Below are 16778 nucleotides of genomic sequence, written 5' to 3'. Positions count from 1 at the left end.
TCAAAGATGTCTTAGCTCAAATCATATCTGACACCAGCAAGATCAGTGCAAATCCTAATGTTCTTGAAAAGGCAAAATGGAATTTCCAACATCTCTAGCCAGGAAGGGAGGCAAAAACCCTTTGTTAGCCACTCTTAAAATACTGACATGATCATGGTAAAATTATCAGAAGTATACTCAAAAGCTTTTGCCTAGCATTTAAGTACACATTTCTATTTATCTGCTTGAACAATTCCAGTGGTCTTTGAAAGAAACAGCCAAGCCAGCCCTGTATCAAGTAACTTTGAAAGCCCCAGATTTGAACATGCCAGCTAATCTTTCAAAGACTGCTTATCTTTACCCCATACACTGACAAGTGTCACAAGGCAATCCTAAAAGAAACTGAGGCTAGGAAGAAAGAATGGCAAGTAGTCAACACACATTAGTGAGCTACCAGTTATGTACTACACTGTATTAGCTAGCCAAGTGCAGAATAATTTGAGCTTACTTCCAGTTGATTTGTAATCACATGTTAAGCAAATATAATTTTTGCTTTGACTGCATGCCTGCTTCTATCCCATCACAGCTCAACATGACTCAGTTGAACTGTACTGTATTGAGCAAAAAGGATCCAAAGGTGATCTCTTTTCCCAGCACACTCAATAATTCTTGCTGTAGCACCAGGGTGTGGCACCTTTGTAGCATTATCAGTATTTCACTCTCATCCCCTTTCTTTCTGTTGGAAAAAAAAAGTACACAAAAATCAGAAAGTAACCTAGGAAACATGTTAACCATGCACATTTTCCTACCCCTGCTCCCCTCCAGCACCTTTATCTTAATGGTCATCTCACCAATAGCCCCAAGACTAGTTTTCCTAAATTGTATGTAACTTCTCATAATTGATGCTGGAAAGAGGTGGAGCAGCTGTTGTAACAGCAAGAGGCCATCTGTCACTAGCCACAAGATTCGAGATAAAAACCAACGGGTAGAATTCTCCCACACAAACAACCAAAGCCTGACAAAAATCTACACTCTTCTAGTCTAAAACAATTTGTCTTGTCACTACATAACCTTATACAAGTCCTTCCCCAACTTTCTTGTAGGCCCCTTCAAGTCCTAGAATAAGGTTTTCTTTGAGCCTTCTCTTCTCCAGGCTGAAGAGCCCCAGATCATAGAATCATAGAATCACCAAGGTTGGAAAAGACCTAAAAGATCACCCAGTCCAACCGTTCACCTATTCCCAATAGCTCCCACTAAACCATGTCCCTCAACACAACATCCAGCCTTTCCTTGAACACCCCCAGGGTCGGTGACTTCACCACCTGTGGAGTCACACACAGATCCCTCAGCATGTCCTCAAAAGGGAGATGCTCCAGCCTTCTGATCATCTTCAAGGCCCTCCTCCAGACCTGCTCCAACAACTCCATGTCCTTCCTGTGCTGGGGGCTTCCAGGTGGGGTCTCCAACTGTAACAACTGCCAATAACATGGAAAACATTTGTTTGCAGAATGAAGACATTTATAGCACTTCAAGAGAAGTGCCGTTGCATTTTATTACAGTAGAGAACTTTTTTTTTTTGCTTTTTGTTTTCACAAAGCTTGGAGATTTAGTACATCAGGAAGTTCAAAGACACCCACCCTTGTCTTCAACTGTTGTTTCCTGACAAAGGAAATGATCATAGCCCTGCACTCAGCACTGGTGAGGCCACACCTCAAGGACCATGCTCAGTTTTGGGCTCTTCGCTACAAGAAAGACATTGAGGCCCTGGAGTGTGTCCAGAGAAGGTCAACAAAGCTTTTAAGAATCTGGAGCACAAGACATATGGTGAGCAGCTGAGGGAACTGGGCTTGTTCAGTCTGGAAGAGGCTCAGGGGAGACCTTATCACTCTCTACATCCTCCTGAAAGGAAACTAGAGCAATCTAACAGTCAATCACTTCTTCCAGGTAAGTAACAAGAGGTAATGGCCTCAAGTTGTGCCAGGGGAAGTTCAGGTTGGATATTTGGAGAATAAGTTTTTCCTAAAGAGTGGTGACACATTCATTGAAACATGCCGCCCAGGGGAGTCACTGTCCCTGAAAGAATTTAAGAAACATGGAGATATGGCACTGAGGGACATAATTAGTGGGCATGGTGGGGATGGATTGATTGTTGGACTAGATAATGTCCAAATTCTCTAGTGCTTAACCAGCCACGCAGTCTCCCTATTTCCTTCAAGAGCCACCCTTGTCTCACTCAAGAGTTACCATCAGTAATTCCTGCCACACCCTTATGAAGTAACCAAGGATGTCCATGACCATCTTTCGCACTGGTCTCCTGTAACAAGGAGACTTTCAGACAGTTTTGAAACACCAGTCAACTTTCGATTCCCTCTGGAAAAGAAAAAAAAAAAAGAAGCAACAACAACAGTGTTGGAAGCAGCCCCCAAATTATCCATATGAACGCTTCACCAAACATCAGACTGTGACTGTACAGATGCGCCACGTACTCACGGCATGCTGAACTTTCCTCTAAGCAGTTACTTCAGTCTAAACTAAACACAAGCCTAAAACACATTACATCAGCTCAAGCTGCCTAAGAGAAGTAGATACTTGCGGCACTTAATGTTAATAGCTCAGTTTATTTCTTCCAGCTCTCAGGCAGCTCTGACAGCCTCTACTAAGCTTAAGCTGGTCAGAGATCCTTCAGGATGCAGCTTAGCAAATTTAATGCTACATACATGTTGTGTTCCACACATCAGATTCTGTGAGATACATTAGAGTGAGCACACTGGATAAATTCCCAGCATCTCCCAGCAGTCTTAACTGTTAAATGAGTTAAATATCTAGAACAAAACACTAATTTGTTTCAAGTTCCCATGCTAGAGGACTAGAATGAGTTTATTCTTAACAAAAAACAGACTTCAGAAATAAAGGAGAAAGAACATGGGAAGGAAGGCTATTAAGACAATACCCTTCAAGAAGTTAGAGATGTATTCATGTACAGATGATAGATGACTCTGGTCTATCAAATGGAAACAACAAAGGCTCACGTGAAGTGCCAAAGAAATAAAATATATAATCAAGATAAAACAAATAATGCACCTTCTACCAGCATGTCAGAACAGAAAGCCAACTGGATCTATAAATAAGTCTACTGAAGTATTAACGGGAAATACAATCAGAACAAAAACTTAAGGAAGTTTTTCATGCCAGCTTGAAGGAGGTTTAATACTCTGGAACATTCATTACTGTCAGACAACATTCACACACAAAGAGAATTTCTTCAAAGGGGATCAACAGGGAGGAGAAAACACAAGCTTCCTCTCCTGAAGACTGAAGCTTGAGAAGGCAGCTAGGAGGAAAAATTGCCAGATTAAAACTTCAGCTACTTTTAGCATATAGCCAGTAAATCAAACAGAGACGATTAGACGTGGTAATAACACAGGAGCAGGAATGAGACAAGCATCAAAATTCCTGCCAGGGTTCTTGGCTAAATTCATAGAGGAAGGAGATGAAAAAAACTAAAGGCCTGGAAACCTCATGACTCCACCTACCAAGTTAGTAAGTGATCAAACATGCCTCCAAACAAACCAGGGACCATGGAGGCTGATAGTTTTAATCAGTTTGTATTATCTGTCAAGCATCCACAGAACGAGCTGGACCTTACTCTTCCATCTTTCTCAAGAAAAATAGAAGCAACTTCTCTCAGATTTTCATAAGATGGAGTGACATACATGCAGTTATCACACTGAGGAGAATTTGGGAGGAAAGCCGTACTCATTCTACTAGGATGGATCTAGACAAATCTATGGCATCTGGCTTTTCTCAAGACCACTGATGAGGCTGGTTTAGCCAATGGCAGCACATGCAGCTACATACTAGCTATGTCCAGAGTAGGGCTGGGATTCCCATCGGACATCAGTCAGAATATGGTCAGCTTGAGAAAAGTGGTAATTTTAAATGTGGTCAAAAATCTTACTCCTAGCATCATTCAGAAGAGCCAGTAATGACTAAAGGATTATTCCCATCATTTGTATTTTCAATTTGTACCCCAAAAAGAACAGAGAATACAAAAACTCACTGTAACACTCACTAGCTGTGTTGAAAAAGTGAAACCAAATTTCCTGTTTATGTACTTTAATCTTTTCTAGAGGGCAATTACAGAGCTGCAGTGTGACAGAAGCACTCTCTCTAGCTTTAAATGACAGAACTGCTTAGATAAACTTACTTCACACATATTCCTTTTTAGATAAAAGAGCATGCAAGAAAATCAGTCACAAAGATCCAGATAGCAAGCAACTGAATGTAGACATTTACAACACAAAATTGTAAAATGCTTTTATTTAAAATACAAAAAAAACCTCTCATTTTTATCCATGAATGATATAGATAATAAATATTAATTACAAAGTGGTTTAAGTTCCAGCATTTTGAAAGGTATAGAATTATGCCTATGCTAATTTTATTGAATTCAGAAGTAATGAGTTTACATTGGACTTTACTGTACTATACAGTTTCTACCACCCCACAGGATATGAAGACAACAAACAACTTTTCAGTGTTGAAGAAATAAGGCGGTTGACTATCCAGCTTTAAATAACAGGATAGTTCTGGGCTGACATCCTGGGCTAACAGGAGAGAATTTGCTTCAGGCTGCAATGACACTGCAGAAACTCTCATTTAAGATGTTTCAAATGGATCAGCAAGCAAAACATGAAAAAGAATCTCCCAAGGAATGACACAGTCCCCTACACAACAGAATTAGGTCACTGAAAGACAAGCTACCATGCAAGACAAATTTGGATCATACAACCATTCTGTTCTGCCCAGCTTGCACTCAAATGACCATTATGAGTTACAGAGAAGTGAAAAAACAAGCAACAAGTATATCCTTATAGTTTCTCCCACAGCACTACTTCAGAAGTGACTTGATCACTGAATAGCATGCATTTCTAGTATTTCCCTTTCAGTTTAGAACTAGAAGCAAGGTAGCAGATCTGTTTATGGCTCTGCACCATAATATCCTGCATGGCATGGATGAAAAAATAAAATCACAGAATAGTTTCTTATGGGCAGGAGACTTAGGCAACCATGCTTTTTCTGTAAGTATCTTCAATAGGTTGAGCCTACCACAAAACGTTAATGAAAGGGAGATGACATTTACATCCTTCCAAAAAGGCTGGAGTTTGAACTCAACTCTTCTAGATACCAGGGAATACTCACTCGTGAGTTCATCAACAGCATGTCCAACAGCCCAAACCAAAAGCCATCTACATGAAAATACACACTCAATGAGCCTGAGTCTCATTGTGCACAGATGATATTATGCACAAACAGCAAAAAAATGCCAACCTTGACTGCCTGTAAGCAGTGCTATCTATCTGACTACACAGAGAGCATGACCTAAGACAGGGATGGTAGGTGAGGTATTCCTTACCAGCTGCTAAAGCCTCTGATCCAAGAAAAAGTCCTTAACCTGTTAATCTACCAGTAACACCTAGCTTATAATTAGGACGAAAGCCAAGTCTGACTCTCCCATACAATAGCAGGACAGAAGACCATCACAGTACACCATTCCTTGCCAGCAGATTCTCAAGAAGCCAGCACCCCAGGCTAACTGAGGAAGCTGAGCACCAAGCCTGTGTGCTGTCTGCTGCCATCAGTGACAGGCTCCACTTGGAGAGATGGCTTCCCTAACTACATTTGCCTAGACATCCTGAGCTCTCCAGAAACTGACCAGGCTTTTAAACAACAACAAAGACAGTTTCTAATGAAATCTAAATTCACTTTTTCATCAGGAAAAAAAAAAAGTCTGTGCAAAGCAATGTATCAATACAACATATTTATTGACTGGTCTCTTCTAAGTGAGATCACCTCTCTTCCAGGTTTTAAGGTCATTCTAATGGGGTTCTGGATTACAGCAATCCTTTATAATCTCCTCCTAAGGAAGTTACACTTTCCATTGCTCTTTCTGTCATCAGCAGTCTGGCCATCTGCTGCCTAACTCCATAGCCTCTGTTCTCCACTGGCATGCTCTCAGGACTCTGGAATCTTTTGCTACTTGCAAGGGAAGTAGAGAGTATGATCCAAGCATTAGGTTTCATGATCTTCTACTGTTTCCCTCTCTTTTAGGGAAACCAAACTCAATGTTTCCTAGGTTATCTCAATAGCATCCAACCCTTACATGTACAATTCAGTGCCATCCAGTTGGGAGTTTTTAATTAACTGCTCAAATTAATGTAGCTAGTTGTGATATTATCCGCTTGGTAATGGAGGAACTGAAATCATTTTTATTATTATAAAAATAATACTTATTTTTATAAAACTTATTATTATTATAAAAATCATAATTTTTACAAACAATCCATTAGCAATGCTAGGTGACTCAGACATAGAATAAGACCCATGCTCTCTCTCACAAAAGGACAGCTGAAAACCAAGGAGTCACCAAAAGCTAGGAATACCTCTTGGGGAGGGACAGCCATCACCCAGCCTTCCAAGATGAGGTGACAACACCGATCAGCAAGCAACCCTGATCATTTTTGGCCACCTCAATGTCACACTCTTCATAAGACTCAAGACCATGATACAGCTACTTAAGCTGAACACAACTTGTTGTGGGCACATCTCAAAAATACAACCACTAGAAGCATAACAAGTGAAACTGACAGAAGTTGAACTGAGCAGCTTGGGCACTTATGAATTCTTTTGTGATGCTTTTGCCTTTAAGAAGAGCTTGACAAAAAAATATCATTTAAGTAAAGAAGCCTAAATATTGAAGTAATCTAACATTCTCAAGCAAATACCTTTCTCTCCCAGTTGATTTTTGCAGTTTTTGTTAAGATACACTGCCAAGATTTTATCTAATATACCCACATACAAAGAAGCTTTAATATTCAAGGAGGCCATAATTATCAAATACACATAATTAATATATCAACTTCAGTACTCAGAGGAAGAACCTAGAACTAACATGTTGTTACACGGTGCAAGTTTAAAAAGAACCTCAAAAACAGCAGTTAGTAGGCTATAAAATAAAATGAGGCAATTAAAACAATTTAATTCATTGGTGGTACTATTACCATAGAAGAGTACTTGGCTTGGTTGGGATGAGATTTATTTTCTTCATACAGCACCATGTTTTGGCTATGCTATCAAAACAGTACCCCATCAATATCAACAGTATTGATATAGCACTAATGTTTTAGATATTGCTGAGCTGCACTTGAACAGCATCAAGGCCTTCTGTGTCTCACTCTGCTCTTCCACTCCCTAAAACAGCAGGTAGGCTAAGGGTGGGCAAAAGGTTGGGAGGAATCACAGACAGGAGAGCAGACCCAAACCGATCAAAGGGACACTGCATGCCACACAATATGCTCTATGTAAAAGGCTATGGCTTTATTGAAATGTTTGTTCCCTACTTGTAGAAGGTAGTAAAGTGATAGCCTTTGTATTGTTTGCCTCATTTTCTCCTTTCCTTCATTTATATCGTCTCAATCCATGAGTTTTTCTTGCTTTTGCTCTCTCAGTTAATCTCTTCTGCTGCTGCAGGGAGAGTTTCATCACAACCCACAAGTTTTGCTCATTTCTCTTCCGATCCTCTCACTCATCCCACTGTGGATGGAGCGAGCAAGCACCTGGTGTGAGCTTGCTGCTGGACAGATTCATCTCCCCCCACAAGACAAATGTTACCCCTGACAAAGCAAGGTACTGGTGATCATACAAGTCAATTTAGAAATAAGTTTAAGAGTATTTATGGTATAGGAATAACTACAGTGAATTGAAAATTTCTTATAATAGGGATTTCAAACAAAACATAAAAAGCACTTAGCTCTACCACTACATCAAAATCCAGCTAGCTGAAAGCTTCCTAAGCTACCAGGACAAGTATAAAGCAAATAAACCCAGTGCAGCAAGCTTACAAATCTTTGCATCTGTTCAGACTTTCTGACATTAAGAACAGAAGGTCCTCAGAATTGTATTAATTGTTTCTAGAAAAATGCAAAGTACTCCTGAAGAAAGAAGCCAAAACTCAAAGTGCCACAAAAAAACCCCCAAACTCATGCAGGTCCCATAGCTCATATTGAGGTACCCAAGACCTACAGAAATATTCTAAAACAAGAAACATTAAATCCTGTCAGAAACAAGTAGACTAATGGAGCTTGTGTCCCAACGGTGCTAACAAATTCAAAGAATACACTGTAGATTACATTAGACCTACGTATGACTCATCTAAATAATTGCCTAGCAAGCTGTGCCTGAAAAAAAAAAAAAAAACACCAAAAAAAACACCTCAGCATTCAAGAATTTCTACACCCAGGTCAGAGAAGGTGAGCTGTATTTCACTGATTTACTTTGCTGCAGAGCTTGTCAGTGCCTTGCAAAGCCAAGGTGGCAACGAAAGAGCAAATGGGACATATTACAGTTCACAGTACAACTGGAATGAGTTGACAAAGCAGCTTAGTCCAACAAGAGAGGCTGAGAGAAAAAGACCAGCACTTTTTAAATTGCATCAACAGAGAGCTGTAAAAAGATGTTTGACTGGTGGGTGCTCCGAGAAAGCTACTGAAACAGATTTTTGGAACTTTCTTGGAATGAATCTCCATTGCCTGAATTTCATATCTTTCCTACTGCACTTCAGTACCACCTCCACAATACCTCCTTCTCTGGTATGAGCCTTGTTAGGGCCCAAGTAGTCCCATTAGGCTCTTCCCCCTGGGAGGTGTGCCCCCACCCTGAAAAATCAGTGCTTTTCAGCAAGGCTTCCCATAGGAAGCCTTGCCACACAACTGCCCACCATGATTTCCATCATCAGGACTCAGCCACTAAGTGGTAGCTCACACTGTCCAGTTCAGACTCTCTCAGCTGCACACCACATAAGGAGAGAAGATGATGACCATGGTACTCTGGTTCAACACGTTATTTAAAATATTAGTTTTAATATTCTAGAGGAATACATCTACAGGTTGATGCGTTGTCTCAAATAAGAGAGACCTTCTTAATACCAATTCATGGACAGTTTCCCAAGAATGATAAACAATTACTTGGTTTCACCTCTGCCAACACTATGTGAAGTGAGTTTCCATCAACATTTCAAACACAAATCTGCCAAATACTTTAATTCTGGTATCAAACCCAGAGATCAACATTTTCCTACCATCATTCTACCACTTCAGCTACTGAAGTGGAATGACTGTCTGGCAAGTTCAGCTTTATTTCTTTAACAGATATTGCAAGGTAAAACACTAAATATCAACTCTAAACATTCTAAAACTTGAAGGCAATGAAATACGCACCATCATGTTATTTAAGCACTTAAAATAGTCCAGCCTGTTCTTCCATGTTTTAATTGCTGATATTCTAGAGCTTCTATAAATAAACAATCAGGAGTAGTCAAATATAGCTGATCACACCTGTGGTGGGGAACTAATCAGATGACCCATCCTTTCAGCCCTAGTGTGTACAGCTCTACTATTCATCTACAAAACCCCATAGCTTCACTGCTAACTCAAGATATTAAGTATCCATTGAAGATTACACTGATAAGAGCTTGATAAGCAAACTTGCACAGAAGAAAAAGATACATCAGTTGAAACAGGACACAGAGCAAGTTTTCCAATTAAACATCAATATTTAATTGGCCCTCAAAACTGAAAAGTACTGTGGTTTAAAAAGAGGGTGTGACATGAGATAACAGCAGTGATTCACCTGGAAGACAAGGAATACAGAAGTAAGAGACGAGCTAAAACCTGCACTGCAATGAGAATACATGGCATCATAGCCTTAACAACTCCTCTCGTGCTGGAAGGAAAGGTTAAGAACAGGGCAATGTGGTTTTCATTGGAACAGATCATGGGAAAAACTATATCCATCACAGAACCCACCACAAATGGCCATTACCAGTTAATTTACTGATGACGCACGCTACAGCCATTCACAAACAAATACAGTAAGACAGTGTAAATCAGAACAGCTTTAATAATTTGAACTGACACATTTATTCTCACCAGAGCCAGACCACAGAGACTGCAGAGGTATGGAGGAACAATATTGGTAACAAAGGAATTTCCTGCCACTGTAGAATGTCTCAAATCTCAATTCAACTAACTTCTGTTACCCACATGCACAGAATGAGATACTGAAAGTTTATGTAACTGCTGTCTATCAGCTTTTTAAGTAGTGCCCTTCTTTCACCAACAGCACAGCACTTTGTTCCATTCTGCTGGGGCTCATGTTATGGTGGTCAAAAAATGAATGCATTATAACTTCTATGCCCAAATATATGCACAAAAACTTCTTACTTCCTGCCCTTCAATTTCTCTCAGATATTGTCTCTTGCAGTCCAGGGCAGAAGAGGAGGTGACATGGAAGAAAAGAGGCTACTGCCCCTGTGGAGAAGAAGGAAGACCTTTATGCACACACCTTGTTCAACACCTGAAGTTCCACTAAACAGATGGGAAACTGGGTTTCATTTTGATTAGGCCTGCCAGAGACCTACTTAATAGAAGAATCTCTACAACCTTGCCACACACAAACTTCATTTTCTAAATGTGACTTCTCAGCAACTTTATCACAATGAATATATGAAGCTTTAAATCAGACTTCCAACCCTGAACAGCTCTTCAGAGCCAGAAACATCAGCATGCAGAAGCCCTCACTGCATTCAGCTCCAACAGCAAGCGCTCAGCTTTCTGGAGAAGGTGACACTTAGTCTTCCACCTAATCAGCACACAGTGCTATCTTCCTTTAAAATCTAGTCTGAAAATCTGTCCAGAAAGGAGAACTCTATTTTTTTTTCCTTAGACAGGGCAGAAGAGTGGAAAATAAACTGGCACAAGACAATTAAGCTTGATATATCTTCTCCCCATTATATGTTATTGAAAGATATCTGTCATGTACAATTTTGAATTGTACTGCTGCCAATGGGTGTGAATACTTTTGTAGAGCACTTGGATACTATTTTTGCGACCAAAAAAAAATTCCTTGGTTACCACAAGGATGCCATTTATCTATTTCAGTCTAAGTTAAGGTAGGGCTATCTAACTAATGATAGGGTTATCACAGTACCATGAAGACATCTGGACTTGTCAAGCCTGTTCTTTAATCCTTTGTCTAAATGGGCTAGACAGTTTGTACCACACAAAATAATTGTTCATACTCTTACAGTAAGTTAACAATTGAGAAGAGAGCTGTACTTCTGTATTTCTCAGCAATTATAAACCATGGCAGACTGAGGGGAGCAAGAAGGGAGTACCAAAAAACACTCCTCACCTCTTTGGTGCAGCACAGTATATACACACTGGGCTCCTACTACAGAGCTTATAGGCAGTAAAAAAAGCTAACTGTAACATGATTCAGCAAGGAGCAAAAGGACATGTTTAATTTCAAGTATCTCATTAGGAACTCATGGCTTCCATAATACTTGTTCAAGATCTCTAATAGTTCCGTAAATACCCTGCTGAACTCAGGCCAATGCAAATGTATTTCTCAGATGTGATCATGACATCTCAGGGATGACCTTAAATGCAGTCTTACATCTTTCTCCTGCTCCTTGGGGAAACAGCAAAAGAAGCGTTAACTTACCACTTACAAATACCACCCACAACAAACCCTGCTATCTCCAGGTCTAGCTAGGTCGAGAAACACTTGCATACTAGTGATCTAGAGCGAGCCCTGGATTTTCTTTCCTCTGAGCATAATCACTATGGATCACATTCCAGCCACAAAGCAATTCAGAATGGTCTTGTATCAAAGTGCGCGCCAAACGTGACATGCTGCCACCTCCTGACTCAGTAGGAGATCGACCTAAAAGTTTGCAAAGACGTACCAGGTAACAGCTGGACTCAGTGCAGGATGCACTCAGCGCCGCTGAAACAGGACAGTCCTCTTCATGTCTATTCGGCTCCTCGAAAAGTCATCCTGAAAAACATAGTTTTCTTTCAGATCAGCGATTTGCATCAGGTCAGAAAAGACTCCATAAGAACCGAGGGCAGCACAGCAGAACAAAAGGAATGGAGAGATAAAAAGAAAGGGTCTCTCCACATCAGAAAAACATTGAATGTCCTCAGCTGTATGCAAGGTCTGATATTTCAAGTGGAAGTGCTCAAACAAGGGAAAACTGCAGCAAAGGCAATGAAATGGAGATTTTTCAAATATCAACAACAGAACAAAAACACAGAGGAGAATTACCAACACAATTAGCTTACACCTATGACTTGCATGTCATGGAAACTAATAATTCAATTCTCTAGTGGTACTGTCTTGCAACGAAGCACTTCCAAAAGCATTTGTTGGGTGAATTTATTTAGAAAGAAGTGAACCCTCCTTTAAAATCCAGTGCAAGAATCACTTTCACCACAACTGGCCTGAAAATTTCATTATCAGAGGGCAGATGTAAAAGGGAAAGAAGAGAATGGAAGAGGAGGTGAAGAAAACACACAGAACAAACAACAAACACACAAATATCAACAATAATTGGGAAAAGCAGACAGATATCTTGGGAGATAGGAAAACAACTTGGCTTCCAAGAACTCTTAATTTCTCTACTCCTTATAACTCCAGTACCATGCTGTCACCAACCCCTCTCCCTCCCCCCCCCCCCCCCCCCATCCCCAAAGTCTTTTATCATTAGCTTACTAATTAAATAAATTTTTGGAATAATATTTTCAGGGAGTTTCCTGTTTACACTGTAATAACACAACCAATAAACTCAGTTATTGGAAGTGCTTGGACTTGGCATACACTCAGTCCAGAGTACAGCAATTATAACCAGGAAGCAGGCTACTGTCAGTGCACTCAGGCCGAGGAACAAAAGGCACACAAACCACATTTCTGCAGTTCCTGCAGTCTACTTAAGGTTCAAACCAGAAATCAAACCAAATACGAACAACAATTCACTACCCATGCCAACAAGTATTTTCCAGCACTCTCTGAAGTTTTCTTTCAGAAAAACCACATCTTCCTTTCAATAGAAAACATATTCCATGGGCTGACACAGCCAAAATTATGTCAAGCATCACAAAGTAAACCTAGAAAGGATTTTTGGCATAACCAGATTAGAGTACGGTAGAGAAAAGTGGTTATAATCTACCCCTTATTCTGCAGGATTCTAGGTAAAGGACAAGGATTAACAGTCACACAATCTGAAAGTTTGTGAGCCTTTATGAGAATTACAGACATGGTGACATTATCCAAATGCACAGGCAGATCAGCAGAATACACGAATACCATAATTCAGCTACATGAATGGCTCTCTGCTGATCTGCATCACACCTGTACAAATGTGCCTTTTGAGAAGAGGAACAGCGTTAAATCTTGTCCTGCAATCTGGAAGAGAAATTCTGAATCAATGGATTTTTTTCATCTTAATCCAACTCAGATCAATTAACCTACCTTATAAAGGTGGTATTCCATCATATCAGTCCTGTACAGTGCCCCGATCACCTCACAAGCTGCCCAGTAAGGTAATCAAAGCACAGGCACTATTTTCACCTACATTACGCTAGGAAAGCATACACCAATCCTAAATATCTTTAAAAGACAACATGGCTTGATAGAGCACACTTGTTTCATACATAAGTGGAGATGTTTCAAGTTACACAAGCCACAACAAGCCTACAACCAAGTCATTTCCCAAAATCTACTTCTTGTACAGTCAGCAACAATCTCTGCTCAAGCCTCTCACAGACAGCAAAAGGCCTGCACACAAAAGCACACCCAGATCTCACATCTGAGCTAGAACTTAGATTATTCTCAGTCACCACTGACACTCCTCACAAGCAGCCCATCTTTAATGAACAATTTAAAGATACCCATCAACCATTACTTGCAAAAAGACAAGAACAGACTAATACAGAGGTTTTAGGAAGGCCATTTAAAGGGAGAACTTCCAGTCAGAGGGTCTCTCAATTCAGTTCTGAAGCACTCTCTGCAGACACTACGGGAATTCTACATTCCTTTTAGATCAGGTTTAGGCAATGCAATTAACTGTCCCTTAAACTAAAAGGCTGCGCACCAAATCTCTGGCACAGCAAGAGCTAAAAGGAATCCCACTACCAAGCTTAGAAGCCCTTTTTTCCTCCCATCTCCTTCTGGATTTGGTATATTGTAGCTGTGGATTTCCACATAGGTTACAAACTGTTTCACTGCATCAAGGAGCAGCTCTTACCATACAATTCTTGCACAGATGCCCATCAATAACAGAACTGCAAAACAGCTAAGGCTGGAAGGGATTTCTGGAGATAGTTAATCTTGCCCTCCCACGCGAAAGTGAGACTTAGAAGAAGTGATTTCAACCTCAAGTAAGGTTCTAGCTGCTGTCCTCATCAGTAGATTTTTACTTTTCCTAAACATACTACGTGAAGATACTAACTGTAATTTCACTTTGTGCCACACTATAGGGATGAAACCCAGCAAGAGGCTACACCTGGCTGTCAAGCATGGCCTTCTCCTAGGTTGCCTTAAAGCGTCTGCAAGATTCAAAGAGAAGTATACTGCCATGAACTGCAGCTCCTTCTGAATAACTGTCCTTCCAGTTAACTCACATCAATGGCATCACCTAGTGGAAGGCACACAGCTTGACAGGCTTTTTGATTGGTTCTCTCAAACTTCTTTCCAAAAATCTAACCTAAAGGAGGCAATAAATCGATATCACAAGGTAGCCACTGGTAAACAAAAAGGCAAGCATTGCTCAGGAATAACACAGGCTAAGTAAACCTGTTGTGTGCATTCCAGCTGCTGAATGGCACTCCAAAAGCTGCTTACCCAACTGAAGTGACAGGAACATATGCCTACCAAAATTGCTTTTCAGTCTATGATTGAAGAACCGAGGAGTTTAGTGTCAAAAAAACTTGGTAGGGTAAAATCCCGAATATATCAGGAAGCATAATTTCACAGAAAGGATAAAGACTCACAGATGAGTAAATGTCAAAACAGATCACCAAAGCAGCAACAGTCTTTACTCAGATAAGAAAGCCACTACAAAGTCAAAATGCATTTACCTTCCTATCTCCTGTAAGAATCACAGGAGTTAGCCCCCCCCCCCCCCTTCTTCACCTCATTCTAGTTTATAATAATTCACTGGAAAAGTATTACAGCTTTACAGTGATGTTTTCATCCTCCTTTTGGGCTTTGCTATGATACCTTCGAAACAAGTAGGATGATACTGACCAACAACACTGCACATTTTTTACTCTAATCTTCATCACTAGAACAGAAACAAGCTCCCTCACAACATTCTAGGTCAGCTAACCAAAGGATGTTGGGGCTGACCAGATGTTTGTTACCAAAGCCCCACTCTGTAAGGGCAAGCACACGCATCAGAAATCCCAAGCAAGGCATCCTGAAACTACACTGCTCTTGTAGGAGGAAGTCATGGCAGCAAGAAGACTGCTGCGTCCATCAGATGACACTAGCAAAAACCTACAGTCTGAGAATAAGAATTGCCAGTGTATAGCAGCTGTCACCACATAGCACAACCTTTCCCAAGGAGCAGAATAGTCTGGTAGAACTTCTGTAACAGGAACAAGATAGCTAATAAATACATAATCTAATAAAATACTCAGGTGCCTCCATCACCTCACAAGCTACCAAGAAAGTGAAATTCAGGCACTAACTGTTTTCACTCACTGGTTAGGAAAACACACACCAATCCTAAGTTTTTTTAAAAGACAGCATGGCTTGATAGAACATGTTTATTCTATACATAGAATCACAGAATGGCCTGGGTTGAAAAGGACTACAATGATAATCTGGTTTCAACATCCCTGCTATGTGCAGGGTTGCCAACCACCAGACCAGACGGCTCAGAGCCACATCCAGCCTGGCCTTGAATGCCTCCAGGGATAGGGTATCCACAACTTCCTTGGGCAACCTGTCCCAGTGTGTCATCACTTTCTGTGTGAAAAACTTACTCCTAATAACTAACCAGAACTTCCCCTGTCTCTTAAAACCATTAAGAAACCAAGCTTAAAACCATTCCCCCTTGTCCTATAACTACCCACTCTTGTAAACAGCCGCACCCCCTTCTGTTTATACGCTCCTTTCAAGTACTGAAAGATGATTATGAGGTCTCCCTGGAGCCATCTCTTCTCTAACCTAAACAAGCCCAGTTCCCTCAACCTTTCCTCATAGCAAAGGTGCTCCAGCCCTCTGATCATCTTAGCGGCCCTCCTCTGGACCTGCTCCAGGAGCTCTAAGCCCTATACTGGGGGTCTCAGGCCCAGATGCTGTACTCCAGATGGGGCCTCACAAAAGCTTGAGTAGAGGGGGACAATCACCTCTCTCCACCTACTGGCCAGCCCCTTTTTTAATGCAGCTCAGAACAGTTGGTCTTCGGGGCTGCAAGTACACACTGCTGGCTCACATCCAGCTTCCCATCCACCAGGACCCCCAAGGCCATCTCTGCAGGGCTGCTCTCAAGGAGATCTTCCCTCAGTTTGTATAAATACCTGCAACCGCCCCGACCCAAGTGCAATGCCTTGCATTTGGCCTTATTGAGCCTCATTAGATTTTTCATGGGCCTACTTCTCCAGCCTGTCCAGGTCCCTCTGGATGCTTTCCCTTCCTTTTAATGTATTGACTACACCGCTCAGTATCATAAACAGAGTTATTACAAAACAAGCTGAATGCTACTGTAAGAAAGAAAAACAGCCAGAAAACAACTAGCTCAGCTTGAGGAAAAAAAAAGAAAAAAAAAAAAATACAAAGCCACAGGCAGACTTCCCTCAGACCCACAAGGCATTTACACATCTGAGAAAAATCTGGGGAAGCCCAATTCCCAGCAGTAGAGAAAGCCACAACTGCTATATCCTACTAAGGAG

General features: G+C 40.9%; 1 protein-coding gene across 1 annotated transcript in view; it reads right to left on the bottom strand.

The window, feature by feature from the left end:
• The window catches only part of TMPRSS11E (transmembrane serine protease 11E), a 40621-nt gene extending 25628 nt beyond the window's left edge, over nucleotides 1–14993 (bottom strand). The window contains 5 exon segments of the mRNA XM_042812272.1: nucleotides 488–715; nucleotides 1389–1454; nucleotides 2224–2349; nucleotides 11786–11877; nucleotides 13351–14993. The gene's annotated coding sequence lies outside the window, so the exon portion shown is untranslated.
• Between the last annotated feature and the right edge of the window lie 1785 nt (nucleotides 14994–16778).

The sequence above is a fragment of the Centrocercus urophasianus genome, unplaced genomic scaffold, assembly GCF_019232065.1.
Source record: "Centrocercus urophasianus isolate 14NV4802_14NV808 unplaced genomic scaffold, USGS_Curo_1.0 seq_13, whole genome shotgun sequence".
In the NCBI taxonomy this organism is placed as follows: Eukaryota; Metazoa; Chordata; class Aves; order Galliformes; family Phasianidae; genus Centrocercus; species Centrocercus urophasianus.
Note: the sequence above shows the minus strand (reverse complement) of the source record. Positions and strands in the feature narration are given on the sequence as shown.